This window comes from Geotrypetes seraphini, chromosome 7, assembly GCF_902459505.1.
Source record: "Geotrypetes seraphini chromosome 7, aGeoSer1.1, whole genome shotgun sequence".
Classification (NCBI taxonomy): Eukaryota; Metazoa; Chordata; class Amphibia; order Gymnophiona; family Dermophiidae; genus Geotrypetes; species Geotrypetes seraphini.
The window spans coordinates 52772086-52796688 of record NC_047090.1 but is presented as its reverse complement, the minus strand read 5'-3'; the positions used below and the strand labels follow the sequence as shown (position 1 = coordinate 52796688).

Below are 24603 nucleotides of genomic sequence, written 5' to 3'. Positions count from 1 at the left end.
ACCAATGTATCTAAGCAGACTCAGTTAAAGAGGAAGCAGTTTCTATTGCTTAAGCCTAAGGCTTTAGTGGTGTGTGCAACCTTCTTAAAATGTCCTTGCAAGTGCCTTATTTTGTATGCAAGTGATAGATATGTGTTTTTGGATCCAGTCCAGTTAGATCAGCAGTCTCAGACTTATGGCCCCCTGGCTGCTATTTTGCAGGCCACGGTCTAGTATCCGAACTCACAATCTGAGGAACCCGATCCCGCAATCTGGGCAACTGCCTGCTGCCGTTGCTTATGCCAGGACTCCTGCCTTTGCGTATCTGCGGGATACGTGAAGGCAGGAGTCCCGGCATATGTGACGGCAGCAGGCAGTTGCAAGTCAGCTGATGCTGGTGCAATCTTGCACACTGGGCAGGAAGAGAAGCTCAGGTGTTGGCATCAGCTGACTAGAAACTTCCTGTAGCCGCATCATATGCCGGGACTCTTGCCTTTGCGCATCCGGCAGATACACGAAGGCAGGAGTCCTGGCATATGATGTGGCTGCAGGAAATTGCTAGTCTGCTGAAGCCAACTCCGGAGCTTCTCTGCCTGCCCAGTGTGCACTGGGTACTGCTGGACAAGGGGAGGAGGGGAAGAAGGATGGGAGAAGGGGTACTGCTGGACAAGGGGGAGGTAAAAGGAAGGGAGAAGAGGTACTGCTGGACCTGGCAGAAAGGGAGGGAAAGGTGCTACACACTGGAGGGGAGGGTGAGATGGTGCATGGGGAGAGAGCATGTTGGATTGGGGGTGCGAAGGAGGGATGCCACTGAGGGAAGAGGCAAGGACAGAGAGAGAAAGCATGCAGGTGGCAGAAAGTGTTGGACTAATGGAGAGTGCAAGATGGATGGGGAGGATAGAAAGGAGGGAAGGAGAAATGATACACTGGGGAAGGGGGAGAGGGCAGAGAGTGAAAAGTTGGACTCATGGAGGGAGAGAGAGAGAGATGTTGTTTGGTTGAGGGAAGGAGGATCAGAGGAGAAGCATGAAGGAGGAAGAGAGAAAAAGATATTTGACTGGTGGAAAGGAGGGAGAAATGTTGGACTGGGAGGGGGCAAGAAAGGAGGAAGGGAGGGAAGATGGACTACAGAAGGAGAAAGGAGGAAGGAAAAGAGAAATGTTACACTGGAGGGGAAGGAGAGAGATGTCAGACCATGGAAATAGGGAGGGAAGGAGAGAGAGATAGAAAGGGAAGGGAAAGTAAGACATGGAAATGTAGATTTTGAGAAGAAAGCAGAAAAAAGGGAAAAATTGAATGTTAAGTTAATGCCAAAGATGGATGCAAGACAGAACGTGAAGACGGAGAGAAAAACAGTCAAAGGACAAGAAGGTCCTGGAAACATAGTTAAAAGCACAGAAAAATTAAGTCAGCAGACAATAAAGGTAGGGAAAATATTTTATTTTCAATATAGTGATTGAAATGTGTCAGTTATGAGAAAGGAAAGATGTTAAACTAACTGTGAGGGCTGCAGAAAAAATAGGGTTTTTGGAGGGCCGCAGAAAAAATAGTTAATGTCTTATTAAAGAAATGACAATTTTGCATGAGGTAAAACTCTTTATATTTATAAATCTTTCCTTTAATTGTTAAAGGAAAGATTTATAAATATAAAGAGTTTTACCTCATGCAAAATTGTCATTTCTTTAATAAGACATTAACTATATTTTCTGTGGCCCTCCAAGTACCTACAAATCCAAAATGTGGCCTTGCAAATGGTTTGAGTTTGAGACCACTTAGTTAGATGATTTTCTTAAAGATAAACCTTTGCAGTTAGTTTCTTAATTTCCTTCTTTTTCTTTGCTTGGGAAGATGTTTTTTGACATTGAAAAGTGAGCCACGTCTTTGCCTGTTAAAGATGTTAATATTTAGTTTAGTTACTCTGATTTCCTAAGATACGGTACTTACGGCCAGAATAACGTGGACTAGATCATGGATGGTGGTTATTTCCTTTTGTATTGTTTGATGTGCATTTGTTTATGCTAATGTTGAATTGATATTCCTGCATGTTTGTTATTTAATTGTAACAATTAAATAAAGAGTTTAAAAATATATTAAAAAAGAACAAATAAATAAATATAATTAGTCACCTTATTTGTCTTTGATTGACTGAACATAAATCAAGAATTATTACTAAGAACATGCAAGCTCCATTAGTTGAGAATTGGCGAAATAAAGAACATACTACTGATGACATACAATGAAGAGTTATTGATCAGATCAAAGTTGGTGAGTGTGTGGTAACCTTGATTGATTATCTATCTATCTAAAATCAGATGTATGTGTGTGTGTGTATGTATGTATGTTCCAGCATAACTCTGAAACGCATGGAGAGATTTCAACCAAACTTGGACTTACTATCTGGGGAAAAATACTGTGGGGGTGACATATAAAAATTTTTGAAAACAACCAATTTTGCTGTCTAATCCATAGTTTTCAGGCTCGCTGAGATGAATACTCAGCTTAACTCTGAAATGCAGGAGAGATTTCAACCAAACTTGGTATACATATGACTTACTATCTGGGATAAAATACTGTGGGAGTGGGAAGGGGGTGATGTAAAAATGATAAAAAAACAACATATTAGTGTCTAATCCATAGTTTTCTGGCTCATTGAGATGAATACTGACACTCCTGATACTGTTTAAGTCCAAGTTCAACCCCAAAGAGAGGGACATTCTTGTGGGAAGGAGGTGACGTAAAAATAATTGAAAACGACAGATATTAGTGTATAATCCATAGTTTCGGGCTCACTGAGATTAATACTGATACTCCCAATGCTGTTTAAGTCCTAGTTCAGCCCCATTCTTGCTGCTAAAAATGAAGATGTCCACAAAATAAACAATCAAATACTTCCTGTTTTACCAGGCGTAATCACTGAATACAAGATTATCGATACCAGAAGATTGGGATAAATAAATATCCGGGTAATCAGCTAGTTGAATTATAAAGAACAGCATTCGGGTTTAATGCTGAGGCTGAATGGATATCATTGGTTTGAATTCTCTGCCTTCTAATCTGCTTTCTTGAGATTTTGAGCTCTGTGATTGATTTCTCTGGAACAGCTGATAGGAGTATTTAAATCTCTGAAAAAAAAAAAAAAAAGTCGTGGCCATCTTAAGGAAAGATTATGAGTAGATGGCCTGCTGGTAAATTTAAAAGAAATTAGATTTTAAATTTGTTGGACGTGTTATTATTATTAATTTAATGCAAGCAAGAGATTCTAACGATGAATTATATTTTTTGGTGAAACGTGATATAATGTCAGAGTCCCTACTGATTTTGATTGAAAACTAAAAAAAAGATAAATTATTTATATGATATTCTATTAAATAATTAAATAATGTAATGTAGAAGTTTTAATTTTTTTGACCCCCCCACACACACGTTTTTTGGACTGTGAAGAATTTGGTTGACTTTTTCACTAAATTTGGACAAGATTTAGGGCTCCTTTTACAAAGTCACGCTAGGACCTTATCGCGGAATAGCGCATGCTAAATTGCCGCATGCGCTAGCCGCTACTGCCTCCTTTTGAGCAGGAAGTAGATTTTCAGCTAGCGCGTGCTAATCCGGTGCGTGCGCTAAAACGCTTAACGCACCTTCGTAAAAGGAGCCCTTAGTCCTCTGAGGGTAGCTGCTGAAGTCCATGGTAAACATTTAAACTGATGAATGAATGAGATGAGGTTTTTTTTTTTTGTTGTTGGCTGATCGTTTTACTATATCCTCTGTATTACCAACTTGTACTCTTTGAAGAAAGTGTATTTGTGCGTGTTATTAACTTAAGGTTGTTATCATTATCAGAGGTCCCTGCATGGAAAGACATTTGGCAGCTATCCTTCAGCAAACTTGGATCCAAAGTGGGCCTAGCTTAAAACATTAGTGAAGACCACAGACTTTAGAGCATCCGCGCGACATCTCTGGAGTGGATACCACTGTTAGAACGATTGGTTAAAGGCGGGACTAGACGATGCCCCGCCTACTCTGAGCCATCGCCAATCTGAAAGAATCCCTACCTCCTCGGCTGGTACCGCCCTCTAGAGGAAGGGCTTCCTGCCAGAGTTGGGAGTAGTCCGTTGGACGTAGTTGCGTTTAGGGTTTTGTGCGCGCCCTTTGGTCTTTTGTCGCTATTTTCCAGGCTGGAATGATTACATTCTGTACTTCGCCGATGGATCGAAATTAGGTTTGCTGCGGTAGGTACCTTCCAGTCACTTCCGGGTTGTGTGCGTGAGAAAAACAACTTTTTGACCAACGGGCACTAAGTGGCTAACTTTGATCCGACAGAACTGTTGTGGTATTAAACCCGTCCTTTTTGTTCGGTGGTTGCCTACTGTATGCCAGTAGTCCGCGCAAGATAGTGGGGGAATAGTGTATAGGTTTTTTTCTCTCCCTCTTGAGGGGATCACCCTTTCTTTTTACAGAGCGGAAATTTGGCGTCACGGTTGGGGGTTGGGGGCTCTTTAGTGCGAGAGATTGGTTTAAAATTGAATGGAAGGTAAAGGAAACGCGTGCGTAGTTTTTGTGGGCAGTCTGTCCTTGTGCACTAATCTGAGAAGAGTTGCTAGCTCAGGAGGGTTCAGCATTTTAATTGCTTCATGATTGTGTTTTGGTTTGTTTGGGGGATTGGGGGGGAGGAGTGCGGAATGTTGTGTCCTTGTAGACTCGGAGCAGTAATAATAATAATAATAACAGTTTATATACCGCAGGACCGTGAAGTTCTTTGCGGTTTACAATGATTAAAAATGTTTACAGATTGAGTAGTACTAACAGAGTTGAAGTTTAGCGATCAGTTGTGAGGAAAGATTGTGCATTGCAGCTGCCTAGGTACTTAAGGAACAGATATATTTTTAGGGGTTTCCTGAATTCCCCATAGGTATTCGCAAGCATGAGTAATTGTTTCAGCTCTTTACCCCATAATGCTGCTTGATATGAGAAGAGATGGTGATGATGTCTTTTAAATTTACATCCTCTAACCAGTAGTGGCCCGGTTTAAAGCCCCTTGTCTTTTCTCATTTGCTTTGGGCTGGTGTAATTAGCTTCAGAGGCTGTTATTTGTGGTATCTGTTTTATTGGTTTGAGAAACCTTTGACCAGGAGGCTTGAGCAGCCAGCTTGGAGTCATAATAAAAGACATATGTGCTGCTAATGGGGTCAAAGGGGATTCTTGAGGGTTTGACCCCCTTTTTTTCCCCAGAGCTTTGAGCATTGATCGGAGTCCTAGAGAGGTATGCTCATATTCATATCTAATAAAATAAAATTGTGCAGGACCGTTTCCTTCAACTAGTTAAGTAAGTGCTTTAAAATTGATCTCAATACCAGATAGATGTTGGGTAAATCTGGTATTTGAGGTATATCTAAAAGCTAAGTGAAATCCTAGAAATTAATCTTGCAAGCTGCCTGCCTAGCTTTTGGCTTTTCTCAGATGTTTAAATTATCTCCAACAATGCAGGGTCACATTGTTGCTTTGTTTGAAATTAACATTTTTCAGGTGTGTTGAGTCAAGGGTTGAAAAGCAGGTTGTAGCAGGTTATTTTCCTAAATATCCTTTTTTGAAACCTGAAAAATTTCAGTAGGTTTGATATGAAGATAATATGTAGAAATAGAATCCAAGGTGCGCTAGTGCGACTTAGCGCACACTAAGGTCAAATATATTTTATTGAGCAAGCAAAAACACAACACAGTAACACAAAGTACAGTAACAGCTCAAAATTTTGTTTTTTTTGAAACAGTCCCCAAAAGAACCACCCCCCCCCCCGAACCCCCCTCCCCACCATACCCACCCCTGGGTCCTCCTTCGAAACACAAATTAACAAAGAATGAAATTACAAACTATACAAAAAGCATAAAAGGGAAGTACAGACAAAGCATCAATTAAGTATCCGGCTACGAGCCAGAGGGGTCAAAGTATTCCAGAAAGGTTCCCAAGTGGTCTGGAAAAGACGACCATGTCGAGAAGCCAAGTCAGACACATCTCGTCGCTCCCACATCAAAAGAGCGATCATGCGGCTCCTCCAAAGGGAATAGTCCGGTGCCTCAGCTTCAAGCCATTGCAGCAGGATGCATTTCAAGGCAATCAGGATAGACCACTTGAGGAAAGCGGCAACTCCCTTGAAACGTGGAAAGTAGTGAGGAACAGTCCCAAATAAAAGCAAAGGAGAACTACGAACAGTAACATGCCAAATAGACTCCACAAAAGCAAATACAGCAGTCCAAAACAGTTGTATCTGAGGACAAGACCAGAACATGTGGCCTAAGCTGGCTTCCGGAGCCTGACATCGAAGACAGGCTGCATGGGGACGGAAGTGAGCCAAATAAGCCCTTTTAGGAGAAATATATAAACGAAAAATCAATTTAAAATGTTGCTCCCAAAAGGTAGTGTATTTACGAAAAGCAGGCAGTCGCCGGACAGCCTGAAGAAGAACATCAGAAGGCAAATCAACAGCAAGATCACCGGACCAAGCATCTCGCAGCTTAGAATGGTCAAACAAAGGGCATTCATCCTTCAAGTGGCGGTGATGAAACTTGAGAGGGACCGATTGTTGAGAACCAAGGGTAAAGGCCGTGGACAAAGTCTCATGACAAGCGGCCTTCAAGGAGCTAGAAGGTAAGGAAGAGATATAATGATGGATTTGCATGTAAGCAAAATAGTCAGTAGCAGGGAGATCAAATGCAGCTCGCAACTGAGCAAAAGATTTAATGGCGCCTTCATCATTAACCAAGTGAAATAGATAATGAATGCCCCTTGTTTCCCACCGAGCAAAGCTCGGCCCATCAATCCCAGGTAAGAAAGAACCATTGAAACGAATAGGAAGGAAGGGAGAGACAGAAGGAGAAAGAGAGTGAAATTTACAGACCCAACGCCAAACCTTCCGTAAGGGTCGATGTAAAACTTTCATAGAAAGAGATTCAGGTTCTGAAGAAGGGACAGAATGAAGATATGCACTGAAATGAGTAGAAGAAAAGCAGGAAAGCTCCAAAACTGAGTTAGTGAATGCCGAAGTACCCCTTAAAAGATCATTAATATGCCTCATTCCACAACCAACTGTCAAATAGCGGAGATTCAGTAATCCCAAGCCACCCCTATACCAGGGAGTAGCCGCCCGCTTATAGAGCAAGCGAGGCCTCTTCCCTGCCCAAAGAAATTTTTGGACCAGGCGTTCCAAGCGGCGCTCGTCCCGAAACGTCAAATAAAGGGGAAGAACCTGGAAAACATAAAGCCAACAGGGGACCAGTAGCATGTTGTACAGGTGTACTCGACCCAAAAGCGAGAAAGGAAGAGACTCCCAAAGGCGCAACCTATTCTGTAACGTCTGAAACAACGGGGCTACATTCAACCGGTACAAACTAGACAAGTCGAGTGGAATAGTAACCCCCAAGTACCGCAAAGAAGAATCTGCCCACCGAAGAGGGAATGCACCCCGCCACGAAGTACGTAAATCTAGTGGAAAAGGTAAGGCCAAGGATTTATCTAAATTAAGAGACAGCCCTGAATAAAACCCAAATTCAGAGATGAGATCCAGAGCCGCCGGGAGCGAATCTTCAGGTCGGGTAAGAATGAGAAACATATCGTCTGCGTACGCCAGGGTCTTAAGTTCGAAGTCACCGACCGAGAGACCTCGTACCTCCGCAAACCCCCGAATATTGCATAACAACGGTTCCAAGGAAAGAAGAAACAAAAGAGGGGAAAGAGGGCAGCCCTGTCTGGTGCCACGAAGAATAGGGAAGGAGTCAGTACGAGTCCCATTAACAAGCAATGATGCCAAGGGATTAGAATATAGGGAACGCACAGCGTCTAGAAAGAATCCCCCGAGCCCCACATACTCCAAGGTACGAAATAAGAAGGACCAGTGAATACTATCAAACGCCTTAGAAGCATCCAAGCTAACAAATAAGGTCGGAATCCGGAAAGATTGACACTGGGCAAGAGCAAGAAGTACCTTGCGGACATTATGCACAGACTGTCGGCCCCGAACAAAGCCTACTTGATCCTCATGGATAAGCTGAGGTAAATGAGGAGCAAGACGATCAGCCAACATACGAGCAAAAAGTTTGAGATCTACATTGATCAAAGAAATGGGACGATATGATTCCGGCACATCAGCAGTCTTACCAGGCTTTAAGAGTAAAGTAATAAGGGCCTCATTTGCAAAACGTGGAAAAGAACCACGGGCCGTAGCTGCATCAAAATATGCCAATAAAGGTCCATAAAGTGTCGGAGAAAGGAGCCGATAGAAATCACCCGAGAACCCATCCGGGCCCGGAGCCCGATCAGAGCGGAGCGATTTAATAGCAGACTCCAATTCAACCGCCCTAAACGGACTATTAAGAGAGGCAATCGCATCCGCTGACAAACGAGGCAACCCAGAAGAGTGAAGATAGTCCGATATCATATCCAAAGAAGCGTCTTCCGGAGCTTCATATAACCGACTAAAGAAATCAAATAAAACCCCAGAGATCTCAGAAGTCCGAGACACCACACCTCCGCCCTGGGTACGCAGAGATAAAATCGGCTTCCTGCCAGTCGTAGCATTAACCAAACGAGCCATAAGACGGCCGGGTTTGTTACCGTAACGAAGGAACCGATGATGATAAAAGGCTTTACATTTTTGGGAACGAGAATGGAGAAGGGAGTTCAAGGCCACCTGAGTAGACAAATAGCAGTCTCGAGTCTCCGGAGAAGGGCGGAGAGAGAAGGACCGCTTTGCCAGACGTAAAGCCCGTTCCAGAGTAACGATCCCCTGATTAATACGCTTATGACGAGCACATAGAAATGAAATGATATGTCCTCGAATCACCGTCTTCCCAGCCTCCCAAAACAAGATAGGATCATCCATGTGGATAGCATTATTTGTCGAATAATCATCCCATTGAGTCTGCAAAAAAGCACGAAATTCCTCATCCTTAGCAAGATAAAAGGGAAACCGCCAGGACGGCGCGCGGAGGTACGTAGGATCCAAAACAACATCAACCCAAATCGGGGCATGATCCGAGATAGACAGAGGGCCAAGCTCCGCCGAGTGAACTGAAGGAAACAGAGAGGAAGACAAGAAAATATAATCAAGACGGGACCAAGTACCATGGGCACGAGAGAGATGGGTATAGTCACGAACCTCGGGGTGTAGAAGACGCCACGGGTCTACAATCGACAGTGAGTCACAGAAATCAGAAAGGAGATGACTCTTAGAACCCAAAGAAGAGGCAGAAGAACTAGACTTATCCTGATCGGGATGCATTACCAAGTTAAAATCTCCCAAAAGAAGCAGCGGGTCATCAGGAAAGCGAGAACGAAGCTGAAGCAATCGCTGTAAAAAGGCCGATTCACCAGAATTAGGGCCATATACCACTAAGAAAAGATAAGAACGACCCCCCAAAGTAAGGCGAAGAAGCAAGAAGCGACCGTCAGACGACTTATCAAGAACCTGGACACCTATTGGCGAAGACTTACGGACCAGCACTGCTATGCCTCCATGACGACCCGAAGAAGAAGCAAAAAACACCTCCCCCACCCAAGAGCGACGTAACTTAAGATGTTCTGCATCAGTCAATCTAGTTTCCTGTAGACAAGCAATGTCAGACCGGTAGCGTTGTAGAGCAACAAGTATTTTGGATCTCTTGACAGGCGACGTGATCCCCCCAACATTCCAAGAGGCAATTCTAAAAGGGGTACTCATAGCTGAAAAGCAGGAAGGAAGCAATGCCAGAGAAGGAAAATCAGGTGAAAACTACCCCAAGGGCCCAGCCTCCCCCAGAGCAGTAGAAATCGCCAAAAGTACAGAAAACAGAGAACAATAATGAAACATTGCAAGCTTAAGACAAATTTATATAGAAGGAGGACCCCCCACCCCCCAAAACCCACCCAACCCATTCCCAAGCCGCCCATCCCAACCCCCCTCATCCCCCCCAACCCCATCCCACCCCCCAGAAACAAACCCACCAAAAACCCAATCAGAAGGAAAACCCCGTCCCACATCGTGGAACAGAGATGGAGGCACAGATGTAGTCAGGGCCCCAAATCCCTCAGCCCCACACTCACCACAAACACACAAAATACCCCAGCCATACAGCACACCTCCCGGGAGATGTCAAAGAGGAGTGAAGCCAATAAGCAAACTAACCCCAAACACAGAAAGCAACATTGCCCAATATTCAGTGAACCTGAAATAGTCACCAAAGGACCCCAGAAGGGAACATGAAAATAAAGCATATATATTATTATCAGCCCCACCAGAACCTAATAAAGCATATACAATATTATCAGCCCCACCAGAACCGAGGATTGAAACCAACAAGCACCCACACACAACCACACCAGGACTCCCCCCAACACCCACTCCCATCCACACATACCCAGTCCATACCCCAAAGTAGAACTCAACCCCACAAGCATTCTCCAGCCCACCCACATGAGACAAACCCCAGTACCATACAGAACAAGAGCACCACCCAAAAGCACAACATCCATTCAACCCCAAGTACACCTACAACCAACTAAGGCCACCAATACTGTAAACAGCAATATCCAGAACAAAAACTGGAAAATGGAAACTGCAAAACCCTATATGCAACGAGAGTAACAGAATGTAAAGAACACATAAAATGCATTAGGAGTAGGCCACATTGCAGCCCAAACAGTGAGTGAGATATAATGGGCAATAGAGTCCAGAAGGCTAAAGATCCAAAGAAGAATCAAGCCATAGTAAAGCTCAAAAGGCTAGCAATGGGAAGCAAACTAAAGCCGCTCTTGTAAAGGAGAACAGCTCCCCACACCAACTCTGCCCCAAGATTCAGGTAGCCGAAGAGGGTCCCGCTTCTCCCGGTAGGGAATCCAGGTAGATCTGGGCATCCTCCGCCGTCGAATACAGGCGCCAGCCAGATGGAGTCCAAACCTTCAGTAGCGCCGGATAGAGTAGCTGGAACCGCTGTTTCTTATCAAAAAGGGCAGAGCACACCCGGGAGAAGCGCCGTCGACGTTCTTGGAGGGCAGGGGAGTAGTCCTGAAACAGACGTACCGGGATTCCTTCATAGGAGAGAGTATTACGCTTTTGCCGGTACTGCCGCATAAGTTCAGACTTCACCGCCGAATTGTGGACTTTGAAAATGGTGACTCGAGCTCGGTCACGATCATCCAGGCGCCGGCCCAGGCGGTGAGCGCGGTCAAGCTTCAAGGGCCCAACCCCCGCTGGAAGCGGCAACTCTTGCTGGAGCCAAGACTCCACAAGGGAAAGAAGGCGAGAGTCAGGAACTGATTCAGGCAGGCCAATCAGTCGGATATTATCCCTCCTCGAGCGGTTTTCCAGATCTTCGATCTTCTCCGCTTGTCGTTGGAGCTGAGAGCGCAGAGCAGCCAGGTCCGCCGCCGAGGAGGAGCACGTGTCTTCCACTCCCGATACACGGCTCTCCAGGTCTCCCGTTCGCCGAGTCGTTTCCCCCAACAGAGTCTCCAAAGAGGTGAGCTGGCTGGAGAGGAGGTCGAAGCGAGAGTCCAGCGCTCGCACAACCGAAGCCGACAAAGCTGCAATATGGGCCTCAGACAGGGGAAGCGCGGAACCCGAGTCTCCCGCCGCCATCTTGGGCTCGGATCGCGCCGATCTGGTCTCCCTGTCTTTCCCCCCACGGCTCGATTTTGCGCTCATTACCGGGCTGGGCGTCTGCAAGAAGCGGTCCATTAACCTCCCCACAGGCTCAGAGCAGGGCTAGGGCGGGCCGAAACGGAGCGGAACGGAGCAGAGGGATTCGGGGCCCCGGAGCACGAGTGAAGCACGTCTCACCCCGCTCAACACATCACGTGACTCCCTTAGCGCACACTAAATGCTAACGTGTGGCAACGCATCCATTATATCCTATGGACGCGTTGCCACGTGTTAGCATTTAGTGCGTGCTAAGACGCACTAGCGCGCCTTAGTAAAAGGACCCCTGAATGATGCCTTTTTTATTTTTTAGTCCAATAAAAAAGGTATCGCTTGGATTATTTTTGTTTTATTTCTTTTTATTTCTACATATCTTTTAAGAGTGGGCTAACGAGGCTACCACACTATTTCTCTCAAGTGTCTATGAATTAATATAAGGTAAAGTTTTAGCATTAAATGTAAAACATTCTAGCTTCTCTAACTCCTCAGTTGCCAATTTATCCACCTCAATTCTTCAATTCGCTGACCATCATATGATAACCTTCAAGACTCGATACCCTCCCCCCCCTGACCAGACTGATCTCACAAATACATTCAGGAATCTTTAGGTTATTGACCAGTACACTCTGTCTGCCATTACCTCCTCTCCTCTCAAACACTACACTATGCAAATCTTGTCAATGAAGAAGTCTCTCCTCTGCCCTTGATGCCCTTGCTCCTCCCATTTCACATCCTGTAAGACGCACCAAAGCCCAGCCCTGGCTGACCTTTAAGATCCGCTACTTATGTTCTTTCGCCCAATCTGCAGAACATCACTGGCTAAAAATCACACTTACTGTATATACTCGAATATAAATCAGGATTTTGGAGCCAAAAAATTGGCCCAAAAATGGGGGGTCCCGGTTTATATTCGGGTCACCACCTCTATCCACCTTCCAAAATTATTGCAGGCTGCCGCCAGGCTCTGCAGTCTGCCACTCTCCTTGTCCTAGCCTCAGGCTCATACCTCTACTGATGATCCTCGGTGGAGGTGCAGCGGGCAGGAGCGAACTTTCCAAGTTCCTGCCCTGCTGTTAACTGGCTGCCTGGGAGTGTCTTCGGCCGCTGAGAAGAAGCACGAGCAGGCGCGTGATTTTGCGCTGCTGCTCAGTGTTGAGCGGCTTCCTTAATGGTTCCTGCAAATTCTAAAAAAACAACTTCCTTATCTCCTGTGACAGTTTGTCCTTGGTGCTAATTTCCAGACCCTCTGAACATGGACCCTCCCTTCTCAGTGGCCCCCCTGCTTCTGCTTCTTCGATGTTGTTGTTATCAGCACTTTCAGTATGTTGTGTACTCAGCACATATGAGTTCTTTTGTCACCACCTTGTGACTATCTTTCCATGCCACATCATTTGTCCTGCTTTAGTCATTATCTTGTGACCAGTACTTCTTCATGGAAAATTTCCTCAGTTGCTGTTTGGATGCAGTCAGCATATGGGACAGAGATGAAGTTTGTACTGAATCTATTTTGTTCTTGGCCTGTTTTAATTGTAGGCCTTATCCTTTGGTCATTTGCCTCAGGGTTTCCTCAGATGGTTCTTCTCTCACTACTGTTAGGCATCCTTAGGAGGCTCGGTGGTTTCTCGCAGGGTGCCGACTGCATCTTCGTGCATCCGTTGGTCTGCAGGGGTGAAGTCAGAGGAGTCCAATTGGCAGGCCAAAGTTCAACTTTAAGGACCAATTCCCAGCATTGTGGCAGTGAAATTCTCATACAACTATTGTGAGAACTGAAAGTACATTTGCAGCATGGATCCTATCGGGTCACAGTGAGTACACAGGCTCACAGCCTGTGAGAGACATTGGGGGAAGTTAGAAAAGTGGAGTTTTGAGTGTTCTGGATGTTCCACCGTGTTCCCCCTCCTGAAAAATCCTAAAATCGCCACTTCTCAAGTTTCTTGAAATGTGTGAAAAATTGCGATTTTGGCACAAATTTTGTGCTTGCGGCTATCTTGGATTTTTAGTGAGCTCCTTTTTTTTTTTCTTCTTCCACTCTCTGCTTCTTCAAAACTTTTAATTTGCCTAGAAAACTGCTGAGATGGAGGCCTTGGGCTCTCCTTATGTGAAGTCTTGCCAGGATTGTGCATATTTAGTGCTTTTAAAGCATCTTTGCGTCACATGGCACAGATGGGGGGGCCTGTAATGTCTGGCTAAGCTTCTCCCCTCCACAAATTCTGATGGCTTAGCTGGATTATATGGCGGATGACTTCTATGACATCTTGAGAGCTTTGGCAAAGTGTCAGCATACTCGGCCCACTGATTGCTTTGGATCAGATAATGGACAGGTGATTCTACTTTGAAGGCGATAGTAGCAAGGCTACCTTTTAAGGGGCACTTATTGCTTGGCAAAGGCATGGTTGTTCTCATGGATTTTGTGATGGACCTTCGCCCTAAACCTATGCCTGATGTTTCTTGCCATTCTAATTTTTGTGGCTCATGGTGCTCCAGACTGTATGCATCTGTCATGTCACAGAGATTTTCACAGAGCTCCTGATGACGGTATGAGGGCTACAGGTATTACCAACCTTTTACCTCCTGTTCTGCACCCCCTGCCAGAAAGCCACGAGGCTGACAGGCCGAGTGATGCCCCTCTAGGGATAGATGGCTGGTTCTCGGTGTTTCTTTCTGTTTGGATGTGTCTCACATCAAGCCAGTGGGACTTGCACAATTTTCGGTTAGGCTACTTGCTGGAATTTGCCAGGCCTGTAAGATTGGTTTGTGGATTCTCCTTTGGGGCGCCTAGATTAAGCGCTCAGAGTTCGGTGCTGGCTAGATGTTCAGCCTATAGAGCCAGTGAACCTGACCTCTTGGACTCAGGCAGATACTCTTTTCTGTTTTCTCGTGCCAAAGAAAGGCTCTGGTGATTGGAGGTCTATTCTGGATCTTCAGCTAGTACAATAGAGGTATAATTGTACATTCCAATTTTTCGAGTCCACTGCAAATTTCTGTGTTTTCATGTTCTGGAATAGCATTGGTGATGGAGTAGGGGCGACTTACCTGTGAAAGATGGGTTTACAGGTTCACCCTTGCTTAGCAGACTAGCTAATCAGAGCTCCTTTGTTGGCCAAAGGATGCCTCCATGGTGGAGTAGGTGCTGGAGGACCTGTGCTGGATTGTCAACTTCAGAAAGAGACATCTGACATCAATACAGCTGCTGGATTCCTGGGAGTCCTCTTCAATATGGCTTAGGGCCGTGTCTATTGCCAGTATCTCAGAGACAGAAGCTATGTGTCCAGATTTATTTTTTTCTGGAGCAGTTGGCTCCTTTGATGTGGATTATCTTCAAGTTCTAGGATCCATGGTTGCCTCACTGGATGTAGTTCGTTGAGCGAGGGCGCTCTTTCATCCTCTTCAGCATGCCTTCCTCCCTTGCTGGGCACCACACCGAGATGTCTTGCAGACTTGTCTTCCGAGCAAGCATGGATTGGTAACTTTGCCTGCCCTCGTTCTGTAGGGGCATACTGCTCCACATTGCTTCCATTCTCTTCCCTTCAGCCCCTTCCTCAACATGTCCAGCACTTCTCCCCCTTCCCTCCAGCAGGGCCTGTAGCTCTCTCCCTTCCCTTCAGCACCAGCCCTCCCATCCCTCCCCTCCATAGGTCAAGTACCTCACTCCCTTACCTTCAGCCCCAACCCCCCTCCTGGGCCAGTTCCTCCTACTTTGCTTTACATTGCTCCCTCTCTTTATCAGAGTTGACAAATCTAGCTCGCCCACTTGCTTGTGGGTCCAGCGGGTCCAGACAGCTTCCCTCCTTCCTTCCCGCTGGCACACACCTTGCAGAGCAAGTCGATCTCTACACAGGCTTGCTCCAAGGTGCTCACGGCCTTCCCTCTGCCGGGCTCCTTATGATGCAACTTCTTGTCTTTGCAAAAAAAAAGGAAGGAGGAAGAGCCTAACAGAGAGAAGGTCACAAGCACCGTCGAGCAGGCCTGTATAGAGATCAGCTCGTAATGCAAGGTGTGTGCCAGATGCAGGGAGGGAGGGAAGCTGGCTGGAGACACCGAACCTGCGATGGGGGGGAGGGATGGTGGAATATCGGGGAGCTGTGGTGGGTGGGGTTTCCCGCTGGAGCAAAGCCTTTTACTGCTCCGCAGAGTGGTGAAAAGCTTTGTTCCTGTGCCGGCGGTGAAGAGATATCGACTTTACCCATTCCTGCGGTACCTGTGGGACAGGATCACATGCCATTCTCTGTCTACTCCATCTCACCTTACTGTAAGAATTTACACTGGCTACCCATCAAAACTCGATATCACTTCAAACTAGCATGCATAATGCTCCAAATCTATATGTAAAAATTGCAGAGCTGCTCACAAACTTAATTTATTGTCAATTCCTGGTTAACATCAACCAGAAAACTGGAATTGTTTTAACTACTCCTTCCATCTCCCAAAGGGGTTGAATACAAATGCACATTTGACTCGCTCTTCGCTTATCTTGGCACCAAGGCCTGGAACAACCTCCCAACTGACATCACAATGGAAACATTCTACAACAGATTCTGGAAAAAATTAAAAACTCTCTTTTTTGAAAGCATACACACTATAGATGACAACTAACTCGAAATACCTAGTATCACCAAATCTCCTACTCGACTCAAGTGTTATACCAACACAGTCATTGATCCTTAATCTTTCCATCCCCATTACTCCGTTCATAACTCTGTCCTCCTTGAACTGCTTTAATGTAGCATAGACATTCTGTAATTCCTTATATTGTAAGTAGCTTTGAACCTATTTAGGCATAGTGCGACTCGGAAATACTGAATTGGATTAATTAGGATTAGATTCACCCTGTGTTCTGTGTGTCTGTCATAATTAGATTGTAGGCTCTTGAAGGTCACGTGATGCTGAGTTAGAGAGCAGAAGCGTGTGCCTTGAGCTCCCGAGCCCCGCTATCTTTATCAGCGTTTCAGCGGCTTGCAAGTCGACGAATCCCCTGTATTTTTTTTTTCTTCCGCAGCAGTATATCGGGTGCCCGTTTTGCTATCTGCCAGCGGCGGGGTTAAGGCCTCCAAAACTCTTCGTAAGGACCGCAATAAAATGAAGACCGCGGTGCCTAAGATGGTGGAGGGGGACGGATCGGAGGTCTCTACAGTGATCTCACTGTGGCTGCAGGAGGTGGTCGCAGAGGTGAAAGGCACGATCAAATCCTCGTTGGATCAAGCCTGCAGAATATTGTGGACAAACTTGAAGTTATGGATGGGCACCTGGAGTCTTAACGGGGGAGTTCACTGCCTGTTGTCAGTGCGTGTCGGTGCTGGAGGACAGTGTTACTCAGGTAACTACTGCACAGTCGGTGATGCAGACCCGGCTTGGAGCTTTGTAGGACAAATTGGATGATATGGAAAATCGCTCCTGCCGCGGCAATCTCAGGCTGGTGGGCTTACCGGAGTTTATTTCAGCAACCGAGCTCTGGGGGGTTCCTGGAATGTTGGTTAATGGACACTTTGGATCTGCATTCTGAGGTGGGCCCGGTGCGCATCGAGTCAGCGCGCTCCAGCTGAACGGCCATGAGTGTTCATCTCCTCAACTATGTCCATAAGATGGAAATCCTCCGTGCGATTCAATCCAAGGGGCCTCTTCAGTATGACAACTATATTGTGCTATGTTTCCAGGATTACTCACCACATGTTTCCTCTCAGCATCGGGCCTATGCTTCTCTATGTGCTGATCTACATCGCAAGCACGTGCAATTTGCCTTGTTATATCCCGCCAAGTTGAAGATCTTTTATGAGGGCAAGCCTCATTTTTTTGACCAGCTGGCAGATGTGACCAGATTTGTGGCTTAGACGGCCCTCCCGTCCACTAGTTCTACAAGCTCCCTGTAACTCTGGATTTTTCTTCTGGGGGTGATCTGATTCCCTGTTTGGTGGGGATGCTGGCGCAGGGGCTCCTGTCTGCTATTTGTTCCGTTCTTCTCCTGCTTGTTCCACGGGGGAGTCGGCTGCGTCGCTGTGCTCCTGTGGCTGTTGACTGTTTTTGACTTTACCGATTGGTTCTTTGTTCTCCACTTCATCATTTGTTCAAGCTGGATGTACCACCTTTTATCCGCAGTTCTCTTTCACCTTGCTGCTCCCATCCCGTGAGCAGGACTGTGTGAACCGTGTTCTGGAGCCTTTTGGGATTCCTTGGCCAACTGTTTCTGGGCGGGTGGCTTTATTTTTGCCCTATGGAGCTTCTTTGGTTCCTGATGCAGGTTGTGGTGATTCCTGTTGCTGTCTCTCCCTGACTTCCTTTTGGAATAGCCCGGTTTGACTGGGTTGAGTCGCTACTCCTCTCCATGCAAACATTTGGACGCTTGTTGGGGGCTTTGTTAGTTGATTGTCTGTGGGTGTGTCTGTGAATGGATGGATGGGGAGTTTGTTTCCTGGACTGTTGGGGGGTGGCTGGGGATTTTGCTCTGTGTCTCGGCTCTCTGTCTGCCTTGGGGAGTCTGGTGGTGGGGGTTTGGGTTGGGATGGTGGTTCTGGGTTGGCTCTGTTCCGCCAGCCTGGGGGATGTCTTTTGTATTGAGTTGGTGGGTTTTGGGAGTGTGGCCATGGAATCTTCTTGCTGCCCGTGGGTTTGGGATGTTTGGCTTGGGGGGGGCTTGTTTCCCCCCTTTTTTTTCCTTTATGACTGTTGGTTCTCCTATGGTTGAGGGTTCATGTATACATTGGGGGTTTAGGCTGGGTTCTGCCTAAGTTGTCCTTAGGGATACAGGTGTTTCAGGGGACGTATGGGGGATACTCTTGGGGGAGTAGGGAGGGTTGAATGGGTGTCTGGTCTTGGGTGTTGCTTTTTTTCTTCTTAGTTTTTGGATTTTGCTTTTTTTTCTCTTTGTTTTGGTTTTTGTTTTGATTTTGTGGTCTGGCTGGGGGAAGGCTATCCTGGGGCTTGCTGCTCCTATTTTTGGCTTTGGCTGCTCTTCTTCGCCGCGCTCTTTACGAAGTGGCGCGGGTGGGTCTGTAGGCTGGGACGTTTGCCTGTCTTCTGTTTTGACATTGGTTTTTTTCTTGTTCTTCGTTATTTGGGATTCTCATGGTTAAGTTAATTTCTTGTAATGTTAATGGGCTTACCTCACCTGTTAAGCAACAAAAAATATTACAGACCTCGAATCGTCACAAGGCGGATATTGCCTTTCTGGAGGAGATGCACTTGACCTCTTGCGAGCATGATAAGTTTGCCAGATGATGGGTTGGACGGGTGCAAGGAGCGGAAGCATCACGGCGGAAGGCAGAGGTTTTGATTCTCATCCGGAAGACCGTAGATGTGACGGTAAAAGCAGTATATGCGGATCCTTCTGGACGGTTTGTTTTAGCTCATATGATTCTAGACCGGCAATCTTTGCTTCTCTGAAATGTTTAGCCACTGAATGTTTTATGACAAGCATTTTTATAGTTCTTTATTTAAGGCATTGAGTAATACCCTGATATGCCTCGGGTGCTGGGGGGTGATTTTAATCTTGTTTATGATCCTAGTTTGGATAAGTCTGATCCCTGCCCACAGGAGCGCATAGAGTTTTCTAGGGGTATTCCTGATCTTTGCTCCTCTTTAGATCTTATAGACATGTGGTGCACTCTGCACCCTGGGGAGCGTGACTATACCCATCTGTCTTGGGCTCCCAATCTTGGATAGATTACTGGATTTTGTCTACTAGCCTTTTTTCTTCTACAGCAGGGGCGGGGATCGGTCCCTACTGCGACTCTGATCATGCCTTTATTTGGTGGCCCTTATCTGTGGGGTCGGGTGCAACTGGTGTTCGTCGATGACGCTTTACTCCAGCTTTAAATAAGGATCCTGATTTCTTGATCATCTACTTTGGAAATGGAAGGACTATCAGTTCCATAATAGAAAAATAGAAACATAGAGTATGATGGCAGAAAAGGGACGATGGCCCAACAAGTCTGCCCACTCGAATAACCCACCCTCCCTAAGCACTTCCTCAAAGTGAACCCACATGTCTATCCCATTTATTCTTAAAATCGAGAACGTTGCTGGCCTCTACTATCTGAAGTGGAAGATTATTCCAATGATCAACCACCCTTTCGGTGAAGAAATACTTCCTAATGTCACCATGAAGTCTCCCACCTCTGATTTTTAGCGGATGCCCTCTTGTTGCCGTAGGTCCTGTAAGGAAAAAGATGTCTTCTTCCATCTCCATACAGCCAGTAGCATATTTGAATGTTTCTATGTCTCCCCTCTCTGTGTTCCTCAAGAGAGTATAACTACAACCTACCTAGATGCTCTTCATATGGGAGATCCTTGAGTCCTGAGACCATCCTAGTGGCCAATCTCTGAACCGACTCTATTCTCAGCACATCCTTTCGATAATGTGGCCTCCAAAATTGAACACATTATTCCAGATGCGGTCTCACCATGGACCTGTAAAGCGGCATCACCACTTTGGGCTTTCAGCTGACGAAACTTCTCCGGATGCAACCCAGCATTTATCTAGCCTTGGATGAAGCTTTCTCCACTTGATTGGCAGCCTTCATATCTTCACTAATGATTTCTCCCAGGTCCCGTTCTGTAACAGTTCAAGGTCTCACCGTTCAAAGTGTAGGTTCTGCAAGGGTTTCCGCTACCAAGGTGCACCAACTTTACACTTCTTGGCATTAAAGCTCAGCTACCAAATAGTAGACCATTTCTCCAGTAAAAGTAGGTCCTGTGTCATACTATCGGGTATGGTACCTCCGCTCACTACATTGCATAATTTAGCGTCATCGGCAAATAGTGCAATTTTACCCTGAAGTCCCTGAGGCAGATACTGTACGAAGATATTAAATAGGATTGGACCCATCTGGATGATCCTGTGCTATATTGGGATGCAGCTAAAGCAGTTCTGCGGGGTGAGATTATTGCCTATGCAAATTTTAAGAAGAAGGTGTGAGATGGGGGAAATCCTTCGCCTGGAGAAACAGGTTTGGGTGGACAGGATGTGGTATGCCTGTCATCACACCCCTTCCCGTCGGAGCGCTCTGCTTCCCTCGCTCCTTGCCTTTTTTGATCCCTTTTCGGAGGATGGCCTGTTTGTCTTGGCGTTGCATAAGTACTGTATTGCCTCGCCCAGGTCCTGGGACACCTTGTGTGCTCGTTGTATTCTGGACTTCAGCTTGCAGCCCACTGATTTGGATATGGCATGTTTTATTAAGCGTATTCTGACCCTTTCGGTTTCAGCTGAACTCCAGGAATGTCTGTTTTGCGTGTTGCATCGTGCTTATTTTATGCGAGTTCAATTATTTCACTCAAGTTTCGCAGAGTCAGTGCAATGTGAGAAATGCACTAGTGCTACTAAGTCTTTTTTCCATGCTTTTTGGAGCTGCCCTGCGGTTCGGGCCTTTTGGAGACGTGATTCGCTATTTGGAGCTTTTGTTAGGCCGCTCTATACCTCTCACTCCGGCAGGGTTTCTTTTAGATAAATATGAAGCTTTTTGCTTTCCCCCTGGGGTAGGTCAGTTATTTTTGCGGAAGGCGGGATTAGTGGCTAAGAAAATTATTTTGGGAGAATGGGTTTCGAATCGTGCTCCTTATATGGCTTGGCGTAACCATTTGCAAGCTTTAATGCTGCTAGAGAGGGGTTGGGCGCATCATTCTTTGCGCCAATTGAAATTTTTTTTGCAAGTCCTTGTCTTCCAGAACCTGTAGTTTGATTCTTAATACTTTGTCTATTTGATTTGCGCGGTAAGGGGTTTGCAACCTTGGAGTGGCATCTCCCCAGCTTCTCCCCCCTTTATTTTGGATTCATTTATAACTTTTCTTATTTTTTTCTCACTTCTTTTCTTCTCCCTTTGGGCGGTCCTTTACTTGATTCTTTGGGGCTTATCAGAGTCCTGGGCCCTGAAAGTTCCGCTTCTGCTTGGTTCTTGTTGTGACCTCCTTCTTTGGATTGGATGGGTGGCTTGTTCTTTTTATTGCTATCTTATGGTTGGTAACTCTCTTGTTTTGCTGGCAGCAATCTCTACTGTATTCTCTTTTGAGTCTGGTTCCTTTGGCAGTTTTTCTAATTTTCTATTTTTTGGTCATTGTTGTACCGGGGGTTGGGGCGGTTATTGGGCTTGGAGGATACTTGCTGTATGGCTCTTGGGGCATGCTTGCATTCTCTGTTGTATTCATTGTCTTTGTTTCTATTTCTGGTGTGTGCAATAAAAAATTGTTCTAACCTAGATTGTAAGCTCTTTTGAGCTGGGTTTGTCTCTTGAATGTTTAATGTATAGCACTGTGTGCATCTGGTAGCAATATAGAAATAATAAATAATAGTAGTAATAGTAAATGTATCGTGCACTCGGCAGTTTAGATGGGTAACAGTGCCCCTAATGGATTACTGTGCAAGCTTCTGAGCTGTGTAAAGTTTTTTTTTTTTTTTTTTTTTTTTCCCCATCCTGTGAAACATCTATTTAACCTGCATAGAGTTGTATTTTAGTTTTGAACATGTCAGCCCTTATTACCAGCAACTGCACTGGTTTCCTGTTGAAGCTAGAATAATAATAATAATAATAATAACTTTATTCTTATATACCGCCAACAATCTTGCGACTTCTAGGCGGTTTACAATGAAGATAAATTGCACAGACATCGAATTACAGAGTGTAGCGGTGAATATCTGATAGTAGCAACAATAAAAATAATAACAACAGTTTATATATTGCAGGTCCGTGAAGTTCCATGCGGTTTACAATGAATTAGAAAAATTACATAAGTTGTGAGGAACATTCATAGTTAGAGATTAGAGGTTAACAGTTTACAAGATCTAAATTGGGGAGGGATTGCGATGGGGGCTATTGCCCTGATTCGTTACCTAGGTATTTCGAGAACAGGTATGTTTTTAGGTGTTTCCTAAATTCACCATAATTGTTTGAGTGTGTAATTAGTTTTTCCAAGTCTTTGCCCCATAAGGCTGCTTGGTATGATAGAAGTTGTTGATGGTGTCTCTTATATTTGCATCCTCTGGCTGGTGGGGAAACGAATTTCTGGTGTGCTCTTCTCTCATGTCTGTTGGTTGGGAATGAGAAGAGATCTGTTATATATTTAGGGGCTAGACCGGATAATACCTTGAAGCAGAGACATCCTAGTTTGAACTTCGTACGTGCCTCCATTGGCAGCCAATGCAGGAGTCGGTAGGAAGGGGTTATATGATCGGACTTTTTCAGTCTGAAGATCAACCTGACTGCTGCGTTTTGGATCAGTTGAAGTCTCTGCATTTGCTTCCGGGTGATTGCCAGATGGGTAATGTTGCAATAATCAAGGTGGCTTAGTATTAGGGATTGTACCAGAATTCTGAATGCTGAAGCGTCGAAGTATGCTCTGATGGACCTGAGTTTCCAGAGAGTAAAAAACCCCTTTCTGACTAGGGAGTCCACATGGTCTTTCATAGTTAGACCTTGATCCAGTATTACCCCCAGAACCTTCATTGTAGGTTGAATAGGGTAGTTAAGATTGTTAATGCGTAGTGGTGTTGTGGTGATAGGTGGGTGTGGCGAGGCTATGAAGAATTTAGTTTTATCTGAATTAAGCTTCAGTTTGAATTCTGTGGTCCATTGTTCCATCAGGTTTAGCGCTTCTGTTGCCGTGGGGATGATTTCGGAGGGTGACGTATTAAACGGGATAATGATTGTGAAGTCATCCGCATAACTGAATACTTTTATACCCTGTTGGGCCAGCTGCATGCCTAGTGATGATATATAGACGTTAAAGAGTAGTGGGGATAATGGAGACCCCTGTGGAACGCCTGATGGGTTTCTCCATGTTTTAGAGAGGTTACAGTTGAAGCGTACTTGATAGGTGCGGGTCGTAAGGAATCCTCGGAACCAGTCGAATACCTCACCTCCGATGCCGATTGCGTCTAAGCATTGTAGCAATTTTTTGTGATCCACCAGGTCGAAGGCCGAGCTCATGTCAAATTGCATGATTAAGGCATTGTGGCCCTTGCTGAATAAGTTGCGTAAGTATTCTAGGGTCGCTGCAATCGCCGTCTCAGTGCTAAACAGAGGTCTGAAGCCAGACTGGGTTTCATGTAGTAGTGAGAACTGATCAAGGTAGTTCATCAATTGGGTATGTACTAAACCTTCCATTATTTTTACGAAGAATGGAATGGATGCTACCGGTCTATAGTTGGTTACAGATGTTAAGGATTGTTTACGATTTTTTGGAATTGGGGTGATTATAATGTGACCGCTATTCGTTAGGAATTTTCCGTTTTTGAATTTATTGGTCAGATAACTCCACAGTGTTAGTTTAAAGTCTAATGGGGCAGTTTTCATAATGTTGGGGGGACAGGGATCTAGAATGCAGTGTGATTTAGTGTACTTGTTATAGAGTTTTATGAAGTTATTCCATTCTAGATCCTGAAAGGAGGTCCAAAACATATCCACAGGTATTTTGTTTTCATGTATGTTGGCTATTTGATGTGCAGGTATGTTGTTTGTTGGGCAATTGTTCCTTAGGTTCTTAATTTTTGAGTCAAAGTGTTGAGCTAGATCGTCTGCTGATGGAAGTTTTATGTCGTGCATGGATTGATTGTGGCGTGTGGTGTCGAATAAATTTGTAACCAGGTTGAACAGTTCTTTAGTGTTGAATCCTTTTGAACTCATATTGGATGTATGAATTTTGGATGAGTAGAATGTTTTTCGTTTTTCTTTTATCAGTTGTTTGTAGTCCTTTATGTTGGATCTCCAATTGAATAGAGAATGCCATTTTCCTTATCAGTTTATTGATTGGTCAACACATATACTTTGAGTCATATTGAAGCGTGATGTCCTGTCACCAAATGGCTTTCATAATTTTCCCAACATATGTGCTTTTAATATCAAGAATCATCAATTTCCAAGCAACAAGGCATATCTCATTCCGGTATTTATTTGCACAGTTGTCAATTTTATATCCTTGTGGTTGATCTTATTTCTGGTAAATCAACTTGACCTGAGTTATAGAGATGAGGTAATCGCCTTCTG

The 24603-nt window shown here is 45.2% G+C and overlaps 1 protein-coding gene across 7 annotated transcripts in view; it reads left to right on the top strand.

Moving 5' to 3' along the window:
- The first annotated feature begins 4011 nt into the window (after positions 1–4011).
- The window catches only part of RESF1 (retroelement silencing factor 1), a 214033-nt gene continuing 193441 nt past the window's right edge, over positions 4012–24603 (top strand). For 3 of the 7 annotated variants that reach the window (XM_033950943.1, XM_033950945.1, XM_033950944.1), the window contains exon 1: positions 4037–4205. The gene's annotated coding sequence lies outside the window, so the exon portion shown is untranslated. Of the gene's footprint in view, positions 4206–24603 lie in introns of all 7 variants that reach the window. The other 4 variants (XR_004540036.1, XR_004540035.1, XR_004540033.1 and 1 more) reach the window with 3 other exon arrangements.